The 23,041-nt window shown below is 47.1% G+C and overlaps 1 long non-coding RNA gene across 1 annotated transcript; it reads left to right on the top strand.

Moving 5' to 3' along the window:
• Positions 1-343: 343 nt before the first annotated feature.
• LOC120734673 lies at positions 344-12,751 on the top strand. The gene is made up of 3 exons (XR_005696079.1): positions 344-1,732; positions 9,975-10,111; positions 11,700-12,751. It is a non-coding gene; the product is annotated as an uncharacterized LOC120734673 (long non-coding RNA).
• The last annotated feature ends 10,290 nt before the right edge of the window (positions 12,752-23,041 follow it).

The raw sequence follows: 23,041 nt of genomic DNA, 5'->3' as shown, positions 1-23,041 counted from the left end.
TCACACAGTTTCAGTGACCTTTGACCTAGCCCACCCCCACGCTCATGATGCATTGGGTGAAATTATGGGTTCTCCGAAGATGCTCCTACGTGTGGACTAGAGGAACCGGGGATTGAACCGCTGACCCGTGGGTCATGACCCAGCTACGAGTGAGTGAAACTGGGGGAATAACCGGAGTCACAACCCCGAGTGTGGGGTATAACAGCGATAAGTGTGTGTCCGTGGCCTGCATGACAAATACGAGTGAAACAACACTTGTTACTGCTGAAGGAAGCATGTCGCAGTTAAGTGGTGCTGCGGCTGGTTGTGTGTACGTGGGGGCGGGCGGCGGGAGGGGGCGGTCTCTACGCTAAGTGAACATTTGGCCGAGGGCAGCAGTCGACCCCGTCCCTGTCACGGCACCGGGCTGTCCTCGGCTGTAATGCCAGAAAAGACCCCAGGGGGAGCTGCAGAACATACGTGTTCATCTAGCAGCTAATTAGTATGAACAAGTTCTACAGCGGCAAACGGACCAGAGAGGCTTCAAATTAACACGAGAGACACGAAGAGAGGAGCGTAGGCGGGAACTGTTTTCACCTCACAGCGGGGTCAAGTGTCTGCAGACGCCTCGGTTCACAATCACGTCAGACCGGCTCTGTGGCTGCGAGGCCCGAGTTACGAGAAGGCCAGACGCAAACATGCGAAAGAGGAACGCATGCTTCCACGCCGTCTCCCCCAAAACAAACTCAGGCGAGTCACATGACTCGGTAAGCCCCTCCTCCTGGTCTGTCCCATATTTATTGATACACTCGCCGACTCACCAAACTAACCGATGTTTTTATAAAAGTGACGACCTCATTCCTGACCTTTGATGACTTTTATGGAAAATGAAAAAATCCTTTTCAGAGAGAATGAATGTGTTTATCAAGAACAGCGGAAATATGACGCCTCAGCCAGATAACGCAGAGCTCAGAGGGTTTACATCACGCTCGGCGGTTATCAGGATGCTTAGTAATGCACCTCTGGAGTGGAGCACCACACGGTTTAAAATATTAACCAACCAGATGTGGCTTTGCTGGTATTGCTACTAGAAAGAGGCAGCGTGCCTGGCAAGTTTGAGGACGGTGTACGATGGCGGCTGTAACACACAAACACGCCCCTCGAGCACCGGCAGGTTCGTGATTATTGGAGGATGAGCTCTAATTTTGCATGAATACTGTAGTGGTGCTTATCAACGTCAGTGCTCAGAGGCCAGCCCTCCAGAGGAGCCGATCCAGCTGTTCGCGCTGCAGTGGGCGGGTCAGAAATAGCCTGCAGCTGTGGTGAATGACAGGGCGATCAGATACTCAGAATCTGAAGAGCAGTGCTGGCAGAACTGAAGAACCAGCTGTACGCAGACGTGCTAAAAGGACAGGCCACCGGCAGACGCCATAATTACGTCACGTGCAGGTGAAGCAGAAGACAGACCTGCATTCATATTTCAGGCCGAACATCGGGCCCAGTTTGTTTGTTCCTCAGCATGAAGGAAGTCGTCCGTGCAGGATGGGCGTTGTTCTGCTCGGGCGTCGGCTGCGTCTCTGCTGAAGTGCAGGAAACGCCCACAGGAGTGAGTTCTGGTGTTTGTGGGACCTGCCTGACGTCAGCAGCAGCTACACGGCACTAAATCATTTCTAAACCCTCGACTGGTTTCAGCAACATGATAACAAAGAGTCTGACGAGCTTCGGGCTCGGGTTGGCTCAGGTCAGAGACGCGGTGAGTTTAAAGGGTCGATCTCAGTGGCGTCTCTGTGAATGCCGCAGTCCCTGCACTCTTTGTCCTTCTTTTTCAAACCAAAGCACTCTGCCTTCATTTCTTCCGCTCCCTCTGCTCGTCTTTATGTTGGAAATCACTGTTCTGGACACGCTCGTCCTTTCTCTTCCTCTCTGATGGTTCCTGACGTCTTTGTCGGATGAGTCGGTTTTGTTCGCCGTGCTCAGCGTCGCTGTGTTTCTCTGACACCCGTTTTTACTTCCTGTCTTTATGCAACCCTCTGGGTGTGAGACCACCTGAAGAGGCAGCGAAGGGAGCAAATATAACGTGGAGTGCTGTTAAAAAATAAACTTTATTCAGCAGCGGCCTCAGGGCGCTTTATATGGTAACGTGGAGACCCGACAGTAATACCAGTGGGATGAAGTGAACGCAGAAAAGAAAGGCTGTAAATGTGGGATTGACTGGCGCCTCATGTGGACACCAGAGGAACTGCAGACTTTATCAAAACATGATTTTTTTATTTGACTAAAACATCAATGACTGTGTCACACTCATGCTCAGCTAGATTTAAGGTGCTCGCAGCAGATTGTTGTCAGGTCCACTGTGTTGGGCACATTTTAAATATGCTTTATGAAAAGTTCTTAAAGCATAGTGGTGTCACTGGGTTTTAGCTGACATTATGATGTAATTAAATTTACCTACCAACCCTTACCTGTAGGTTCACTAATATAGTGAGATAACGATCCAACATTTACAGGACAGGAAGTGATAAAGAAATAATTCTACTGTGAGTAGTGTTAAGTAGCGTGGCCCCGCCCCTCCCTGAGCCTGGTTCTGCCGGAGGTTTCTTCCTGTTAAAAGGGAGTTTTTCCTTCCCACTGTCGCCAAAGTGTTTGTTCATAGGGGGTCATATGATTGTTGGGTTTTTCTCTGTATGTGTTATTGTAGGGTCGACCTTACAGTATAAAGCTCCTTGAGGCGACTGTTGTTGTGATTTGATGCTGTGTAAATAAAACTGAATTGAATGAAAGCAAACAGATTTGGCCCATCGTGAAGTTTAAAAGTTATTTAAAACGACTTACAGTATAATTGTTCCTCCTGTCTTGAATAGTTGCTGCCTTATTCTCGTGTCCCGCAGCGTTTGTAGGTAAATATAATTACTTTGTGCTGCCAACTTTTAAAATCACGAGTCAGCTGATGATTTTGAAGTCCTCATTGTTTTTCACAGCCCACACACCGGGATGACGGATTACCGACAGTTTGTCGTCAACGTTATTTTCTCGTTTTGCTGCGAGTGTCTCTCCTGCCGTGCTGACGGAGACGGGGCGTTACGTAATGGGAGGGATAAGTCGAGGTCTCCCAGCCGCTCGGTGCGGCCAGATGCGAAGGGCCTCTTCTCTCTGTCTCTTCGTGTCGGCTTCACGGAGCCGTGTTGTTGCATAATCAGAGAGCTAGTTATAAATAATTCTGTCAGCGCTTCGAACCGATCCTCACCAGGACGCTTTTTAGCACCGTGGTGGGTGAGAGCGGGTGACACGTCGTTAGGATGTCCAGATGAGCGCAGATGTTGAATCCTGTGGGGTTTGTGGGAGCTGCTGCCTCCATAAGAAACATCTGCAGCATTTCACCGTATGGTTGTTTACTGGGCAGAAATACAGACATGCCGTGCACGCTCTGCTCCAACGCTGCCAGGTACAGAAGGATATCTCCAGCAGCTAATCATAATCCGTCAGCTGATTAGTAGGGCGGGATCAATATGCGCTCAGTGCCTCTGTGAGGAAGGTTTACGTCATGTATGCGGGATTTCTTCTTCCCTCAGCTCTCTGCGTGTAAAACTTTGGATTTTGTGGCACATGGAGGCTCTTGCCATGTGGCTGCAGCCACTCGTGTCTTAGAAAGAGACGCGAGTGTCAGGCTTTCTGAACTCCTGAGAAGCTCCGCCTCTTTTTATACCTGATAACTGTTTATGATTACGGCCAAAATGATAAAATGTTCCTCCAGCTGTTTTATTTTTAGTAACTCTTACTTTTGTTGCTTCTTTAATTCCCACTGATGGAATGTTCAAATCATTACATCCTATATTTATGCTTTTCACACATTCTGCCAACTTTTTCGGGTTGTGGTTAATCAGAATCAGAATCAGAATCAGAATCAGAATGGGTTTTATTGCCAAATGTTGAGCGGGTTTACAACATTAGGAAATTGCTGCGGTGCTTCAGTGCAAACATACTGTTATAAATACTGTTATAAATTAAGCTTAAATAGACATGAAAATAAAAATGAGAATAAGAATTAAAAGTGCTAAGTAGATAGATAGATATATACATGATATATACATGAGTGCAGGTGGTGATCAGTGCCAAACATGGAATGATGCAGTGAACACAGCGTAGGGTCATGTGATAGTGGCGGGGACAGTCATATGGTTATTGTTCATGTGTCCAACAGCAGAGGGGAAGAAACTGTTCTTATGGCGAGAGGTTCTGGTGCGAATGGACCGGAGCCTCCTGCCTGAGGGGAGCAGGTCAAACAGACTGTGTCCAGGGTGAGAAGGGTCAGCTGTGATCCGAGCTGCACGCCGCAATGTCCTGGAGGTGTACAGGTCCTGCAGAGATGGGAGTCTGCAGCCAATCACCTTCTCAGCAGAGCGCACAACACGCTGCAGTCTCTGTTTGTCCCTGATAGTGGCTCCAGCGTACCACACAGTGATGGAGGAGGTGAGGATGGACTCGATGATTGCGGTGTAGAATTGCATCATCGTCCGTGTTGGCAGGTTGAATTTCTTCAGCTGCCTCAGGAAGTACATCCTCTGCTGGGCTTTCTTGATGACGGAGGTGATGGTGGGCTCCCACTTCAGGTCCTGGGTGATGGTGGTACCCAGGAAGCGGAATGAGTCCACAGAGGTGATGGGGGTGTCAGTCAGGATGATGGGGGGGAGTGGGGCTGTGTGCTTCCTGAAGTCCACAATAATCTCCACTGTCTTCTGGGCATTCAGCACCAGGTTGTTGTGGCTGCACCAGGACACCAGACGTTCAACCTCCCTCCTGTAGGCAGACTCATCCCCGTCCGAGATGAGCCCAATAACGGTGGCGTCATCTGCAAACTTGATTAGCTTGACAGACTGGTGGGTGGAGGTGCAGCAGTTGGTGTACAGGGAGAAGAGCAGAGGAGAAAGAACACAGCCCTGAGGGGAGCCGGTGCTGATGGTCCGGGAGTCCGAGACATTCTTTCCCAGCCTCACATGCTGCTTCCTGTCCGTCAGGAAGTCAGTGATCCACCGGCAGATGGGATCAGGCACATTCATCTGGGAAAGCTTGCCTCGGAGATGGTCTGGAAGGATGGTATTGAAGGCAGAGCTGAAGTCCACAAACAGGATCCTGGCGTAGGTTCCTGGGGAGTCCAGATGCTGCAGGATGAAGTGTAGGGCCATGTTGATGGCGTCATCTACAGACCTGTTGGCTCTATATGCAAACTGCAGGGGGTCCAGGAGGGGGGCCGTGAGGGTCTTGAGATGGGAGAGAACCAGGCGCTCAAATGACTTCATGACCACAGATGTCAGAGCCACGGGTCTGTAGTCATTTAGTCCAGTGATCCTAGGTTTCTTGGTGACAGGGATTATGGTAGAGGACTTGAAGCAGGCAGGCACATGACATGCCTGCAGTGAGGAGTTGAAAATGCCAGAAAACACTGGGGCCAGCTCGTTTGCACAGTGTCTGAGGGTGGCAGGAGACACACCGTCTGGGCCGGGAGCTTTTCGAGCATTCAGACTCTTAAACTGCTTCCTCACATCTGCTTCATGAATATGAAGAGTTGTGGTCGGAGGAGGTGGTGTGAAGTCCTCTTTTGTGTGGGGTGAGGAGGGGGGTGTTGTAGGTGAAGTGTTTGAAGGTGGTGATGGCTCTATGGAGGGGGGAGAGGTGGGGGGATTAGTGTCCAAAGTGTCTCTATTGTTGGGGCCGTTGGAGGTGTGAAGGCTGCCTGATGGCTCGTCAAAACGGCAGTAGAAGTCGTTTAGGGTGTTGGCCAAGAGCAAGTCATCAGTGGAGTGGGGGGTTTTAGGCTTGTAGTTGGTGATATTCCTAAAACCTTTCCACACAGAGGCCGAGTCATTCTCTGAGATCTGCTGCTGCATCTTCTCAGAGTGCTGATGTTTAGCAATGTCCACTTCTTTAGTGAACCTGTACTTGGCCTCTCTGTAGCAGTCCCTGTCTCCGCTTCTGAACGCCTTACTCTTTTCCAGCCACAGCTTTTTGAGTTTAGGAGTAAACCAGGGTTTGTCATTGTTATAACTCACCCTGGTGCGTGATGGCACAATGCTGACCTCACAGAAGTGGATATAGGAGGTGACAGTGTCCGTAAACTCGTCCAAGCTGTTACAAGCAGCCTTCATTGTGTCCCAGTCTGTAGACTCCAAATGTGCAACCCGTGTCATGATGCATGAGTAACAGGTCAGTATAATCAGCAGGGAGTGTTTCTGATTGGCTGAATCTCCACCAGCTGGCAGTCTCACCGAGTTTTGGGTGAGACTGCCAGCTGCAGGACTCGTCGATCAGAGACGAGCTTCAGAGTATAATAGAGTGTGTGTGCGTGTGTGTGTGTGCGTGGTGTGTGTGTGTGTGTGTGTGCGTGCGTGTGTGTGTGGTGTGTGTGTGTGTGTGTGTGTGTGTGTGTGTGTGTGGCAGTTATTGAGCAGCTCACTTTAAATGAATGCTGTCTGAATTACAGTAAACATATTCAGCTGCTCCCTGGAGGTTCCTTTTGCATGCGCGATGGTACTTCCAGATTAAAGGCTCATCCATTATTGATAAGGATCAGCTCTTATGCTGTGCCGTCTCCATCACTTGTTACTGTCCTGTTGTGTTTCAAAGCAGCAGAAAGCCAGAGGAGGAGGAGGAGGAGGAGAGATGGTGAGAGGTGGAGTTGTGAAGAGAGGCGAGGCGAGCAGAACCAAAGATTGGGAGAGGTATCGCTACAGCAACCTAAGCAGCTTAACGTCTGATTGAAGATGCTGCAAGCCGACAGCTGAGCGTGTCACTGTTAGCGGTACGGTCCAAAGAAAGACGCCGGGTCACACGATGACTCTGCAGCGCCTGTGGGCACGTGCACAGTTTTGGGTTTAATGCACCTCTGTCTCTGTAAAAACGGTCCTCTCCCATCTTTAGCCTGCGTGGCTTCAATCCACAGCTGGATGTTGGAAGGTTGGCGTGCAGACAAGGAACCGAGAAATGTAATAAGTTACCACCGTCAGACGGCCCCTGATGGACCTGAGACACACACACCCTACATGATGCTGGCACGTGATGAAATCAGACACATGCTGCTGTTTGTTGTGTTCAGATGTTTTTCATCTCTGTTCAGGCTGAAAGCCTGAGCTTTGGTGTGTTGGTTTTATTTGCAGCTGGAGGCGTCACACCTGGCTGACAGGTATGATGTCACACAGACACCTGCCAATCACTAACATCCTTTAACATCCTAGAATTTAACGGTGCACCAAACTGGAGCTCTGCCTTAGACGGTGTGTTGGTGCAGTTGTGCTGTTAACATGGGCGTCTATGGGCCTGACTCCCCGCTGCCTCTGGTGGACATCAGAGGAACTGCAGGTGCTTCAGCTTGGCTTCATGCTGCAGCTGTTTGGTATAAATTCAGTGAACGCTACCTGAATGCTGACATGTGGTGTTTTAATGTCGCATGAACTATTATAGAAGTTATTAAAGAAACTATTCCTGCAAGCAGGCGATGATACGGTCGGCCTCAGCTTGTGATTTACGGGACCTGACTGAACAGTGAGAGGAGGCTGCTGACCTGCTGCTGTTTTCTTTTTGTGTCTGAGGTCTAAACGTTGCTCTCGTCTCCCTCAGCTCATTTCAAATGAATGAGTTGCAAACTGTTTGTCCTCATGCCTTTGCTGCCGCTGCTGCTGCATCTTTATTGGAGGAGCTGAAAGCGCGATCGAACCCACGGTAAACAACCACGTCGTGTCCCTGAGACTGTGGGAGCTTCGTCCCCGCTGGGCTAAATGGAAGCTAATCCAAATGCCACGGTGAAGGTTGATGATCCTGAAACTACACTTGGATGTAGCTGTGTGTGTGTGTGTGTGTGTGTGTGTGTGTGCATGTGTGTGTGTTAGACAGTATGACCCATGTTGTGTGCAGAGTTATTTTTGGATATGTTCCCTCTTGTCCCAACTGACAAACACACACATGCACAGGAGCAGTTTCAGGATCATCAGGCTTTACCTTGGCATTTACTACCCATTCACCCCGGAGTACACGCACACAGACACACACAGACACACAGACACACACAGATCTGTATAGTTAGTGGTAATTTAATGCTAGCAGTGATGATTGTAATTAACTGTGATTAACATGACGATATCCTGTGACATTAATGGGTCTGCAGCACACGCATACATCACTTACATGAGAGGACAGCTCATCAGCCAACACACATCTCACGCAGTGTTAGAGGAGCGCACTGAGCAGCTTTGCTCTAAGTGTGCACATGCATAATAAATACATAATAAACTCAGTAATTCAGTGAATTATTGACTTTATTCTATCACTTTGAAATTGTAATATAATTGTCGGACACTCTGTTGCTACAGTAACGTCACAGCAGCCATGTTATTGGTCACATGATGCCATTAAAAACGCTCCAACAGCACAAACACATCCAGAGGTCCAGTAGACGTGAAGCTACAGCTACCTGTGTCACCATCCACCTGTCAGTCAAAGAGGCCACGCCCCCTAATAATCCAGACTTTAAGCCTTAATACGATTTAAACAGGTGAGTTATATAAATACATGCACGGATGTCCTGAAGCTATAGATCAAGAATTTTATAGATGTGAACTAAACTAGATGTGAATAAAACTTTTAGTTACATTTACTGAAAAACTAGACTTAAAATAATTGTTAGCTTTAGGCCAGTAAACTGTAGCCCCTACAATAATACATGCAGAGAAAACCCAACAGTCATATGAGCCCCTATGAGCAGCACTTTGGCGACAGTGGGAAGGAAAAACTCCCTTTTAACAGGAAGAAACCTCCAGCAGAACCAGGCTCAGGGAGGGGCGGGGCCATCTGCTGTGATTGGTTGGGGAGAGAGAATGAAGACAGGATAAAGACATGCTGTGGAAGAGAGACAGAGGTTAATAACAGATATGATTCAACGCAGAGAGGTCTGTTAATACACAGAGAGTGAAGAAGAAACACCCAGTGCATCATGGGAATCCCCGGCAGCCTACATCTATTGCAGCATAACTAAGGGAGGATTCAGGGTCACCTGGTCCAGCCCTAACTATATGCTTTAGCAAAAAGGAAAGTTTGAAGCCTAATCTTGAAAGTAGAGATAGTGTCTGTCTCCTGAATCCAAACTGGAAGCTGGTTCCACAGAAGTGGGGCCTGAAAACTGAAGGCTCTGCCTCCCATTCTACTTTTAAATACTCTAGGAACAACAAGTAGGCCTGCAGAGCGAGAGCGAAGCGCTCTAATAGGGTGATATGGTACTACAAGGTCATTAAGATCAGATGGGGCCTGATTATCTGATTAACTACAGCTGTTCTGGGGTTGCACAGTTTTGCCTTTAGTTTTTCTTCATGTGGTAAAAATTGCTGTCACAGCTTCACCGATGATGATTTTATGGACGTGATGTTTGTTTTTTGTTGTGATAAGTCCTAAAAACAATAATACTTAAAAAGACTAAAACTGAAAGTAACTAAACTGAGTTAAAAACAAAGATCAGGTCAAAGCTGTCGTTAGTCTGCTCCTGTATCAGGCTGTAAACATGTTAACTCTGGGCTCGCCTGATTGGTTTATTCCCACAAACACATCTGGACCAGCTGCTGTGTCATCACTGCAGACTCGTCTGTGACGTCTGAGTGGTCAGATCCTTTCGTGCACGCTCTGCAGACGCTCACAGCGCTCCACAGCTTGTGGTTTCCACCATTTCCTGCAAAGGTCAGAGAACAAATGTGAGCTTTTATGTGAAAGCTGATCAGAAGTGACACGGTCAGCGACTCCCACGGTTCAGCTGAGAGTCGCTGCACTGAATTATGACTGAACTTTATTGTGGAGGGAGCTTTTTGGAGGCGTCGTCCTCGGCGTGTTGGAATCTGCTGTCCAATGCTCATCGAGTGTCAATAAGTGGAGTCAGATTCATAACGTAAGCGTTTAATGTTGGCAGAGAAGTAAAGTCCTCGTGCTGCGGCGATGCCGTGACCATTACGTGTGCTGTGTTTCAGTGACAGCGTGGCTCGATGTAAGGAGCTGGACCATGCTGTGAGGACACGCCAGGTCCCGATGTCTCCCTCTGACTTCCTGGACAAACTGATGGGGAGGACTTCTGGCTACGACGCCCGGATCAGACCGAACTTCAAAGGTAACTACAGAGACGTCCGTGTTTACTGCAGGAAGTCGTTTGGCCTGTGAGGAAACGTGTTGACGCGTGGCGGGCCGAGCCGCTTGACGCAGACGGCTCCCGGCGTTCGTGACTGAACTTTGAATCAACTCCACGTCTGCAGCTCCGGCTTCACAGCAAGCCGGCTAAACATGCATGATTACTGATTATGAAACACCTGCAGCCGTGTCACCTCCACTTTCTCCTCCTTCAGACGCAGAAACACACCAAGCTGCCACAACCGTTAGGACACACACAGCGCCTGATTTTATTCATGCGCTCCACATCAGTTCATCCAAGAACCGTTCTAACAGCGACTGCTGCAAAGAGAATAAATAATATTACTGGAGAGCGCATTCCCACCAATCAGAGAGCGTGTTTGTGTTTGTTTCCACGCATGGACGCTCATCCTCTGTCAGAGTCTGTCGAGCCTACGAATGAGTGAGAAGCACAAACGTCTTCTCTGCTATGTGAACATCACACACATCTGCAGAGACATGAACGTGGAGGTGAAGGCGGGACTTCCTGTTGAAGTAAAGATTAACTTACAGTTTAATGCAAACTGGATTTAAAAAGATGTTGATGATTCACTTTCTGCCTAAAAGAAGAAAAACATGAGAATAATCTGCATTTCGTGTCTGGCGTGTCCCACAGCTTCGGTCTGTCTGAACTAACCTCAGACTGATGTGAAGTCTAAAATATTTCTCACTGATTGTTCAGTCGCGATTAAATAAATGATGAGTTTCAAGTCTTTCCTTTGACTTTCATAACTTCCTGCAGTCGCACCTGCGCTCTTTTGCACTGTTTACTAAATGACTTTTTATGTGTCTGCACATAAAAACTCATAAAAACTTCTGCAAATCTGACACAAAAACAGTGACTTTGATTTAAAAAAGCACTTCTGAGAACATGAATGTATGTGCTGCGACAAACGTTTGCACAAATGTTCAGAAGCTTCACTAAAACCTCCAAAGCTCCTGAACATCAGAGCAGACAGGATGTAAACCACAACTGGTTGGCCCAGGCATGCGATCTTTTCACACATTCCTCCACCCGTTGCTGTGCAGCTAAGACGGAGGCAGACGTGCTGGACGCATGCCTCATGGTTCAGCTGTGGTTCAACGGCTGCAGGCACGACTTAAAACACGTAATCCTTCATACGCTCAAGGAACGTTTTAGTATCTCTATATATAATGTGTAAACACACACATGTGTCGAGTATTCATATCTTAGTGAGAACGTCTAACCCTGAACCTAACCATCACCTGTAACTGTAACCCTGACACTAAACCACATTTAGAGTCTAAAAGATGCCTTCAAACTTGTGGGGACCAGGACCCCACAAAGATATGAATACACGCACACACACACACACACACACACACACACACACACACACACACACACACACACACACACACACACACACAGGCTCACACAGCAGACGTAGACTGAGTGTTACTGGCTGAACTGGTGTACATACACCCAAACCAGTCCTGTAATCAAACACACACAGGAGGGAGGAGGTGGGCGGAGGATGAAGCTGACGCATGTCCTTGTCTCTCGGCAGGTCCTCCCGTCAACGTTTCCTGCAACATTTTCATCAACAGCTTTGGCTCCATTGCTGAGACGACCATGGTGAGTAACAGCTTCGTGTTTGTAAAGCAGTCATAAACATATTGTAGCTTCCTCCACCTCTCAGGAACACTGGACACCGTCAGGTGCTGCTGCTGCACTTTGCAGCGTGTGTTAAAGTCGCCGTTCGTCCTTGACTGCTCGATAGAATACTTGAGTGCACAGGGAGAGGAAGCTGTCGGGCTTATTCAGCTCAGACATCACCAAACGCACACCGAGGGCAGTATTAGTAATTTAAGCCTTTCATCACTTCCTGATTAGTGAGTATTGTCGGCATGTTCTCATTCCGAGAACAGGAAACGCGGCGAGGTGTCATGCTCCATGACGCACGGCAGCGTCATTTTTCAGTGTGCGCGCTCAAACCACGATCGCTGTCACAGGTCAGAGGTCATCGTTCTCTAAAAATGTTTGACCCGTCTTCATCACTTCCATCTCTGGACCAAATCACAGCCACAGTCAGGACTCCCACAGAAGGCCTCTGTGTAATCAGGATTCATGAGTCTCACTCAGAAAAGATGCTTTTATTGTTTTAAGTCCAATCAAACGAGCTGCAGTGTCAACAAGAGCTTTCTCAGAGAGACGGTGACTAACCAGAGCAGGTCTGTGTCCGTGCTGGGAACACTGGGAGCTGGCTTCGCTTCCTGATGATGTGATTACTGTGAGCTGCGCTCGCAGCAGGATGATCCCACCCTGCTGCGGTGATGCTGAGGTCCGGGCTCTGCAGGGTTGCTTTCACTGCACTGGCGCTGTGTGAAACACCAAGCCTCTGCCAATCAGAGGCTTCCGTTAGGCTCCCTGTTGTCGTCCGTCTGAGCTCTGCATCCTTCTGTCTTCAGTCTCTGTCCCCGGTCCTGGTGTCACGCTCACGCGTCGTAATCAGAGTCTCGCTGTGCGTTACTTCCTGCTTTATTTTGTTAGTCTCCTGTCTCGTGTGAGGCAGTTTTGCTTGTTCTGTGTCGTTAGTTAGATTTAGTTCACCTGAGTTCTCAGGTGTGTTCCAGCCCTCGGTGTCCTCCAGCTGTGTGTCCCGTCTGTTTTGTTTCCTGTGATTTCTGCTCAGTGCAGTTCCTGGTTTCTGTTCAGCGATAAAGCTGTTTTGTGTTCTGCAGATGTCCACGTCTGCCTGCACATGGAGCGTATTTTCAAGTAGCTGATGTCCAAAGAAGGAGAGCTGGAGAGCTGCGGCTCAAGGCCACCGTAGAAAACATAAAACTGTGCGGCTCCTGTGCAGCACAGTGTTGTGTGATAAGAGGATTGTATATGGTAGTTAACTTGTAATCAGTATTTAAAGGCCAAATAATCAGTTAAAGAAAAGCTTCAAACTGCGAGCAGACAGGAAGTCACGGTGACGAGTGGAGACGATGACAGAGCGAGGCAGACAGAGACAGAAATCAGAAGAGACAGACGAGCAGACAGGAATAGCAGATGTGCGCCGCGGGCATTTACCGAGTCTGACAGCAAATACTTTAAAGTGACGTGAAGGCGGTCCGCCGTGCACGTGAGCTGCTTTGTACACCGATACGATACGCGCACACGAACGCGGCTGCAGACCAGGATCGGGTTTCGTGGTCTCGCTGCGCCGACACTGTTCGAATGTCCCCGAATGCTCCGAGCGATGCACGTGGCCTCTGACGTTCAGGCAATAAAAGCATTTTTTCATCAGTTTTGTAACCTGTGAAAGTCACTCCAGCTCCTCCAGGATTTAGGAGTGCTGCAGAGCTGTCCCACCCTGTTAGGAGTCCCCCCGCCCGGCGGCAGGACAAACAAGAGTGCACTCGAGGAGACGCTGGTGGAATAAAATAGCTGTGATTTCTTCCAGGATGTCGTGCATTCATACTTTATCAGCTAAGACATAAATTTACAACAACCATGGTGATTTCTTTCCCCTTAAAACACAGTGCATATTCAGAACTTCACTCTGCAAATGTAGTATTAATATTTATTTTGGTTTGTCTGTCATTAAAAGCATCCGTGACATCACGACTCGCTGCACACAAACGATGCTCAAAGTCAGAAAACATATTCAGAGAGTAGAAGCAGGAAGAGGAAACAGGAAACAGGAAACAGAGTGGGACTCCTGCAGCAGCAGTGCTGAACCTTTCTCATCCCTCGTCATGTAAAAACTGCCTGAAAGCCTTCAGGCTGCTGACAGGTGGCCCTGAGTTATGCTGCTACAGGCTCAGGCCGCTGGGGGACTACCCATCATGCACGGGGCTTTTCTTTTCACACTTCATGTTTTTCACGTTATTAACCTTCATCTTTTTTGATCTGTCCTCGTCTCCCCTTTTCTCGTCTCCTCACTCCAACTGTTGGAGTTTCTTCCTGTCAAAAGGGAGTTTTTCCTTCCCTGTTGTCACCGATTGCTGCTGCTATGGGGTCATGTGATTGGACTGTCTGCTTATCTGGTTAACAGTTTTAAAGTGATTACTAATAAAAACTGAAGCACTTGATGGAAAAAGCACCAAAACGCTGAAACATCTGCTCGTCACAGAGGCGGTCTCTGTGGGTTTAAAACGAGGGAGCTTTGCTTTAGGCGCCTGTAAACCCACAAACGTCTGAGACTTTACATCTGTAAATATAAGGAATGAAATATTTCTGTGGCCTGAACTGCTCTGACACCGGGTCACTTCCTGTGGCGTTCCTGCATAATTATCTGAGCAGAGCTGGTCGAGATCCGCGGAGCGCTCTCGGAAGATGGATGGACGAGCTGATGGATGACTGAAGCGACAAGGTCTAAGTGCTTTGTGCACCGCTGGGAGCTGCTCTGATGGAGCCCTGTGTGTGTGTGTGTGTGTGTGTGTGTGTGTGTGTGTGTGTGTGTGTGTGTGTGCGTGTGTGTGTGTGTGTGTGTGTGTGTGCGTGTGTGTGTGTGTGCGTGTGTGTGTGTGTGTGCGTGTGTGCGTGTGTGTGCGTGTGTGCGTGTGTGCGTGTGTGTGTGTGCGTGTGTGTGTGTGCGTGCGTGTGTGTGCGTGCGTGTGTGTGTGTGTGTGTGTGTGTTTTCCTGCTGTGTGACAACTGTCATGAGAAATTTCATAATGTACGATATTGCTTTCATTTGACTTTTATTATTTATCTGACACACCTGAATTTTTTATGATCGTGTGTGTGTGTGTGTGTGTGTGTGTGTGTGTGTGTGTGCGTGTGTGTGTGTGTGCGTGTGTGTGCGTGTGTGTGTGTGTGTGTGTGTGTGTGTGTGTGTTCACCTGTCACTGTATGGTTTATTGCAGTGAGAATGATTGAAGCTCTGTGGCTGCCTCGGTCATGAGGAGGGGAGCAGCTGTGATGTTTTCCCTGATGGAGAGCAGTTTGTTCAGTGACCTCTGACCTTAGCTGACTCAGATGCCAGTGATGGCTCCAGCTCCTCACCCATGTTTTCACAGTGTTAGTCGCAGTTGTTTTCCTCTGGAAGGCGACCACGTTCTCTTTTGTCCTCCTGACATTCAGGAAAAGGTGATTTCTGACGGACGTCTCCACCGAGCTCCTCAGCAGCTCCCTGCACTCTGACTCCTGCCCACCAGTAATACAGCGAGCCTCTGCAGGGTCACCAGCGAGCATGATTCAGTGTTTGGGTCGCTGGAGTGTTAGGAAGTGGTTGAGCATTGAAGACACTGGAAAACTAAAAAAACATGATTCCCACCGAGCAAGAACCAGACTGTCCACCTCCGTGATATGTGACCTTCTGATCAACACATTTTTATTTTTTTATGTGGACTCGTTGAGTTTCTAGACCTTTTATCGCGTCTGTCCTCTTCACACGTGGCGCTAGGACACCACGCTCACTGGACGTGAAAACATGAAGCAGAGATGTGCAGACGTACGTTAAAGCTGCTAATCCAGCGAGAGATTTGGAAAACTGAGCGTTAGATCTAAAATCAGCTGATGGGGGGCGTGGTCAAGCACAGTTTAATCTGGTATCCGTAAAGAGGAAGAAGACAGGGCAGCCATACGTCAGGTCAGGATTCAACCATCGCTCCTTTCAAACAGCTGAGCGCTAACCGTCTGAACACGTCCACCTCTGCTAAGAACCCCAGAACGATAACTGGAGCAGAAACTGGGAGGGCGGTGATCGCACTGATGAGGACCGTAAACACGTTCATACTGAAAAGTTCAGCATCTGCATTTCTAGGAACATGTAGGCCTTCAGCACCGGTACATCTGAACCCAAAGTGCCCAGTTTGTCTTTGGATCGCTGTCAATAAAGTTCATCAAGCATGTCACAGCTGCCCTAAATCAATATTATTGGTAATTACTGAAATCACTCTTTATATTTCTGAAACAGTTGATCCAAGAGCGTGTCCAGACTCTTCAATCTAAATAATGTTTTTGATTCTAAAATATAATTATTGCTGTTGTTTCCATGGATTTAAAAAAAGCAGAAAAATGTGGCTGAATTAGTGATAAATAGTCTTTCATTACTAAAGAAAACTTATAATGAATTCAGGTTGAGACGTCTCGCTCTTGTTCCGAGCAGTAAAAAGAGAAGTGACTGTAAAGGAGAAGGTGGACGTTACAGCGCGTCGTGATGCTGGACGCTCTCTGAGACTAACAGCGTGAGACATGAAGTGTCCTCGCTGTGCGGTCGAGTACACTTCGAGTCGATGGAGAGACGGGTACTTAGAGAATGCACCGAGGACGAGGCGGCAAACGCAGGCTGACGGAGGCAGATGTCAGGAAACTCAAGAATTTAAATACTAGAGACAGAAGGAAGTCCACTGCTGACCTTCAGGCAGAGATCAGAGTCTGACAAAGTCTCCAGTGTGAGTAAAAGCAGACGACTGAACGAACCAACAAACAGCTGCTAAGACGCCATTATTCATCCAGAAAAGCCTCAGATTTGTCAGTGGATGCTAGATACACCCACACCGACACCGAGCGAGGACCACCAGCTCCACATCTTGGTGCATCATGCAGTCTTTTCTTAACTAACAAGATGATGACCCCAACAATTCTTTAAAGCTGTGCAGAGACTCTTTGAGCAGGAAAAAGAATCTGGAGTCCTGGGACTGAAGGACGGGCCAATTCAAAGTCCTGCTGAATGCTATTGATCAGATCTGGGATTTAGTGGATTCAACGATGGATCGCACCAAAGTTTCATTAGAAATTAGGCTCTAGGAAGTCTGGGAAGTCTTCAATATTCAATAGCAAAACAGAAGGAAAACTACTTAAAACAATACTGACATCAAGGAAAATGAGGCCTTAAAAATACATATTATTCTTTGGTTATCATGTGTGAATAAGGACATTTTAGTAGTTTCAGTTTATCTTACTAATAAATAATAATATACTGTAGCTGTTGTTTTAAACAACTGTTTGACAGATTTCTAAAATATTTGTTAAGTAATGGATGGATGAACGGATGAAGATGATATGGTGCTGGTGTAGATGTGTGGAGGATGATGGAGATGGTGGATGCATGATGGATGGAAGGATGGGATGATGGCATGGATGGATGATGGATGGGATGGATGGATGGATGATGGATGGATGCATGATGGATGGACGGAATGGATGGTTGATGGATGAGGAGATGGCTGGATAGGGAAGGGGATGGATGAGAATGGCTGGATGGATGGATGGATGTAGATAGCATGATGAGATCGGGGAGAAAAGGATGGATGGAATGGATGGCTGTGGATGGGATGATGGGGGGATGATGGATGGAGGATGATGAAGGAATGGATGGAGGGATGGATGGATGGAGGATGGATGGATGGATTGATGATGGATGGATGGAAGGATGAATGATGGCTGGATGGATGATGGATGGCTGATGGCTGGCTGATGGATGGATGGATGGATGGATGGATGGATGGATGGATGAGGATGGATGGATGGATGGATGGATGATGGCTGCATGAGGATGGATGGATGGATGGATGCATGATGTGGGATGGATGATGGATGCATGATGGATGGATGGATGGAGGATGGATGGATGGCTGGATGGATGGCTGCATGATGGCTGCATGATGGATGGATGGATGATGGATGCATGATGGATGGATGGATGGATGGATGGATGGATGATGGATGATGGCTGCATGATGGCTGCATGATGATGGATGGATGCATGATGGATGGATGGCTTGATGGATGGATGATGATGGATGATGGATGGATGGATGGATGGATGATGGGCTGCATGATGGATGGATGGATGGATGGAAGGATGGTGGGTGGTGATGGATGATGGATGATGATGGATGATGGCTGGATGGATGGAAGATGATGGCTGGGGATGAGTACCAATATAGGTAAAAGCAAACTATGCAGAGCAGATAGATAAAAAACTGGAAAGTATTTGTGTGGAAAAAGAGAAAAGCTACTTCAGAAATAATAACTGCAACAACAACAATAATAATTGTTCACATCTTAAAGGGCCACGCTGTCAGGAATCCTGAAGCACATCAAACATGTCCTGATGTGCACTCATCCATCCGAGGGGCTGTGGAGGTCTGATAGAGATCTGACACACGACACCCCCCCACCGATCCGTACAGCCGATCAATCTTTAAAGATGAAAACTCTTAATAAGCTCTCTTATATTCATGAAAACATCTATTTTGGAGTTATGAAATTATAAACACACCTTTACAGTTTTTTACAGACGCTAGGACACATGTCTCAATACTTAGGTCACGTTTGCAAAACTCCTCACACAGTGAGCACAACAGAAGTCTATGTGGGGCTAAACTGAGGACCAGTTATCATTGTTTTGGCACAAAATGCATTCAATGACTACATCTCTCAAATTTCATGAATTATCTTCTCACTCAGACACAACAACTGCCAAAAATCTTGTACGTACAGGACATTTTGCATGTGTTTACATACTGTTTTCAAAACTGTTAAACTTATGCCAAAACAATAACACAATGCAAAACTTGAAAAGACAGCAAAATGCAACAGCAATATTTTATTGAAACATATTTTAAATCTAAAAATGCAGTTTAACCAGCCACAGCTGATCCTCATTGTAGATGAACATCTACACAGGTGTTACTCCTTCAATTTTTCAACTCCTTCAATTCTGGCAGCCAGAAGATTCTTTCCTAGGTGTGTTGCCCTAGATGACATAAGATGTGATGTGGATGAGAACCTGTGGCCAAAATGGAGGAAGACCGAGTAGATTAGCATTACTATTGTATGTGCATCAGTGGATGGTTGTGTATACAAATTCTTGTATTTGGGAATTACTTAGTGCAAAAAAATAAAAATACATAAACAAATATTAACGAATTCTGCATGATGTCTGATTCATTCCAGTAACATATATTGAAATTATTACACGAGATGTGTCCTTGTTTTACACAAGAAAACACTGTGTTAATGCTAAATGTTGTTAGTGTTTTTTAGGTCATTGTTTTGTGGGTGACAAAGTGTGTTTGTCGGCTGTCAACCTTTGCTAGTGTTCTGGAAGAATGAGTTTATATGAGACCTGAATAAAGTGTTTGGTTAGTTGTAGTGCATTTTGAATGTGAAATGAACTGCTTTGCCAAGCTGACGGTCAGTTAGGAGGGTTGTGTGAAAGTGTTTGCAAGAGTGACCTAAGTATTGGGAAATGTGTCCTAGCGTCTGTAAAAAACTGTAATAAATAAAACTATGTGGTACTATTTGCTTAAAAATGCCCGGGTCAGCACCAGTTTAACTTCAGCTGATGTGTTCTTCAAGTCCTGGACAAAAAGTCAAAGCTCACATTCTTTTAGCAGCTTTAGTTCATTTTTAGGGTTTAAACGATTTAAATGCAGGAATTTATAAAAAGTATCTTTCAGAGAAACATCAGTTTAATGGCAGCGAGTCAGTGTTTGTAACACCTTTTCTTTGTTTAACACACTTTTTCCCCAAAACAGTTTTAGCATCATATCAGACTTAGGATCAGAGCTCCAGAGTGATTTTTTTAACACACAGTACCACACATACTGTACGTGCGCACACACACACGCACACACACAACACACACACACACACACACACACACACACACACACACACACACACACACCACACACACACACACAGGCTTAGAGCCAGGTTGGCTCACTCGGCTCCACGCTATCTCTGATAAACAGATTTACTTTTGTTAAACAGTTTTTTATTTGTTCACTCAGTCTCTCCATCCTCTTTAATCCACTGTGTGTGTGTGTGTGTGTGTGTGTGTGTGTGTGTGTGTGTGTGTGTGTGTGTGTGGTGCATGTCTGCACAGAGAGACATGATGATGGTTGTCCTCACTGGAACCTTTTCAGTTAAACCCTGTGTGAGAAGGTTTTTGTGCACCTGTGCGTCGGTTTACAGCCGACCCCTTAATGTGCTTGAATGCTTCAGTTTTGGTCACTTGGGTGCAGTAAACACCCACAGCATCTTAAGCATGCGTTTCCAGAGGGTGTGCTGGCTGCAGAGGTGGACGTAGCTTCTGTTACCTGTTGGTTGGGTGAAGATTTCACTCAGAGCAGCTCCTGCTGTCACAGACAGATGACTGCGTGGACAAAGTGAGCACATGTGCTTTGTCCTTTTAAATATGCACAGGATTATTGGTTTTAAAATGTTTGAATTATTAGCCGATCGCACCACATTTCTTAAATATCCGGAGACAGGACTGTGGGCGGAGCTCTGGGACCAGAGGTGGTGCTGGAGCAGCAGCGCTAAAGGCAGGAACACCTAAAGAAATGCTTTGAATGTCCTTCAAGAAGCCTGGAGAACTTTTCCTGGAGATACTCAGAGTCAGTCTGTGCTGAAGGATAAAGGTGTTCACACCAAACGCTCACTTTACAGCTCGTTAGAGTTGGACACACACTGCTTTTGCCTGATTTGCTGAATTTCCATGTATGTTTGCACATTTCAGTCTCAGAGAAACCAAAGCAGTGAGCTTAAACTGATGAGAACGACGTCCTCGGGGAATTTTCCTGTGATTCATGACAACAGCCGACACATTTACAGCGGACTAATACTACTACTGCTCATTATTGAACCTTTTTGAAGCATTTAAAAAAATGCAAACTCAAACTAATGTGTTGCATTTGTTTACCTTCCCTCTCCTTCATTAGACTGCAGTAAATACTTAAAGCACAGGGCGAGTGTGTACCGGGAAGGATTTTGAAACAGGACTATGAAAGAAAGGTTCTGTGTTTCACGCATGGTGCAAATACTGCGTGAAAGCTAAAAAATTGATAGCTGAACAGATGCAGGACTCTCTGGCTGCCAGCAGAGATCAGGTGTGAGAGCGTGCAGGATCGCCCCGGGTCAGCCACTGCATCGCTGCACAGTGAATAGTATTTCCTGAGTCCTGCGTCAGTGAGCGCTGAGACACCAATGAATCTGCAACATGACTCCCTGGGAGCAGTGATCATGACGTTCGCTCTCCTACGACTGCAAATGTGATGCAGCGGTGCAGAATAAGTCACCTGTGAAATGTAATATCCGCACAGCTCTGCCCTCGCTCCACTTTTATCCACCTTCTTACTCTGCTGTCCTACAGCGGGGGTCTGATCTGTGTTTCACTTAGGTGCACCTTGCCCTCCTGTTGTATGTCGGTAGGCTACACAACGATCTGAAATGTCTAAGCTGAAGCTGTGGCAGGGCTGTTGTGGGTTTGGGCCCTGCGACACGTCTGAGGAGAAGTCGCAGCTCGTAAATAAAAGCAGCGCGTTCAGAAACATCACGCTGCTTGAGTTAGTTTCATCAGCCACATGTGCGCTCGCTGCACAGCGACTCCAGCTCCGCCCGAGCTCTGCTGAAGTGGAAGAGCAGTGATGTCACTTCCACTCAGTGAGCACGGCGAGCGGTGATGCTCACTGCCTTTTACAGTGCATTCTGGGAATTTTATGGAGCTGTCGTGCAGTGGAGTGATAGTGTCATCGGGGCACTCGCTTCACCATCGAGGGACCAAACAGTCATGTTTCCTGCAGATGGCTGTGCTGCTTTTATCCTCGTGGAGCGTTAAACCTTCCAAAAAAATCCTCAAACAGACAAATGGAGCTGGTTCCTTCACTAAACTGCGTCCTTAGGAAAAGAGGAAGGATCCTGCTGAGTCATGCAAACTCCCCTGTGGGGTCTCTAGCTGTTATTCCGGCAGATCAGCTGATCTGAGTGCTCAGCTGAACAACTTGATCTGATGTCGTCGTGTTGGTGTTGTTCCTGGATCCATCACTGATGTTGGTCCAGGTTAAAGTGACCAATCACACTGTAGTGATGCCATAGTTCTGGGACATGGAAACACAGTCACACCCTAACCACCCTCTTTTTTTAGATTTTCTTTCCTGAGTGGACATCTGCAGGTTTTTTCCAAGTCACAAAACTATGACATCACCACACTGCTACTGTGATTGGTCAGATCCAATGTTGGTGCATAAACAACACTGACACAAGGATATCAGATTGACCAAACTGCTTTAGCCTCTCCAAAGCTGCTGCACACCTACCTGCAAGCCACTTTGCAACCCACGTCCACCCCAGCTCCTTCTTTTATATTGCCTGATGCGGTCGTTGTTGGTGTCGATACCCAACCCAAGAAATATGGTTGTTGATAATGAATGTTTTATCTATATTTTTAATGCTTCCATGGGATCCCTGCTGTGATCAGAGGTCTCTGGAAGATTAACGATGTCACATAAGAGTTTGTGAGTCACAGAGTAAAGGATGTGAAGGACTTGATGAATTTGCCCATTCTTTGTACCGTTCCTTCAAAGACCATTTTTCATTTACTTTTACTTCTTTCATCTCTAGGTAGGCTGGCTGGAGCCCAGTCGAGTGTGGCGCCATCTGTTTAAAGATGCACTTTAGCTGTAGACATGGAAATAAAACAGGGCCTAAAATTGAGCCTTGTGGGATTCCTTACAGGAACTTGATTTACATCCATCTGTACAAACACACTGAACCAAGCTGTGGCCCCTGTAGTCACTCCAACTATCATCTCTGAGTCTTCACAGCAGCAAACAGGGCAACGCTACTTCCTGTCCAAAGCATTAAAAATATAACTTGTTGCTGCTGCTGTTTTTGCGCTTCGACTGAGCTGTAAGAAAGGAGTCGCCTCGAGGACCCTTCAAGGCTGATTTGCAGTCACATTGCTGCACGCTCATGCCTGCTTATACTGATGGGAGTAACGAGGCGTCAGCCGCCTATAAGGTGTGCCTGTGCATGAACACGTGTTCACTGACATGTTTGCATCACGCTATCCTCCAGCACAGCTGATGCACAGGTCTATAATTGATTTACAGGCCTCTGTCTCATCTGTGTACACCTCAAGCCTTTCAGTCAGGATAAAATATGACGGGTTCATGCGCC

Source organism: Simochromis diagramma, unplaced genomic scaffold (assembly GCF_900408965.1).
Source record: "Simochromis diagramma unplaced genomic scaffold, fSimDia1.1 OVJJ01000571.1, whole genome shotgun sequence".
Taxonomy (NCBI): domain Eukaryota; kingdom Metazoa; phylum Chordata; class Actinopteri; order Cichliformes; family Cichlidae; genus Simochromis; species Simochromis diagramma.
The sequence above is the reverse complement of the archived record's forward strand: the minus strand, read 5'-3'. Positions and strand labels throughout refer to the sequence as shown.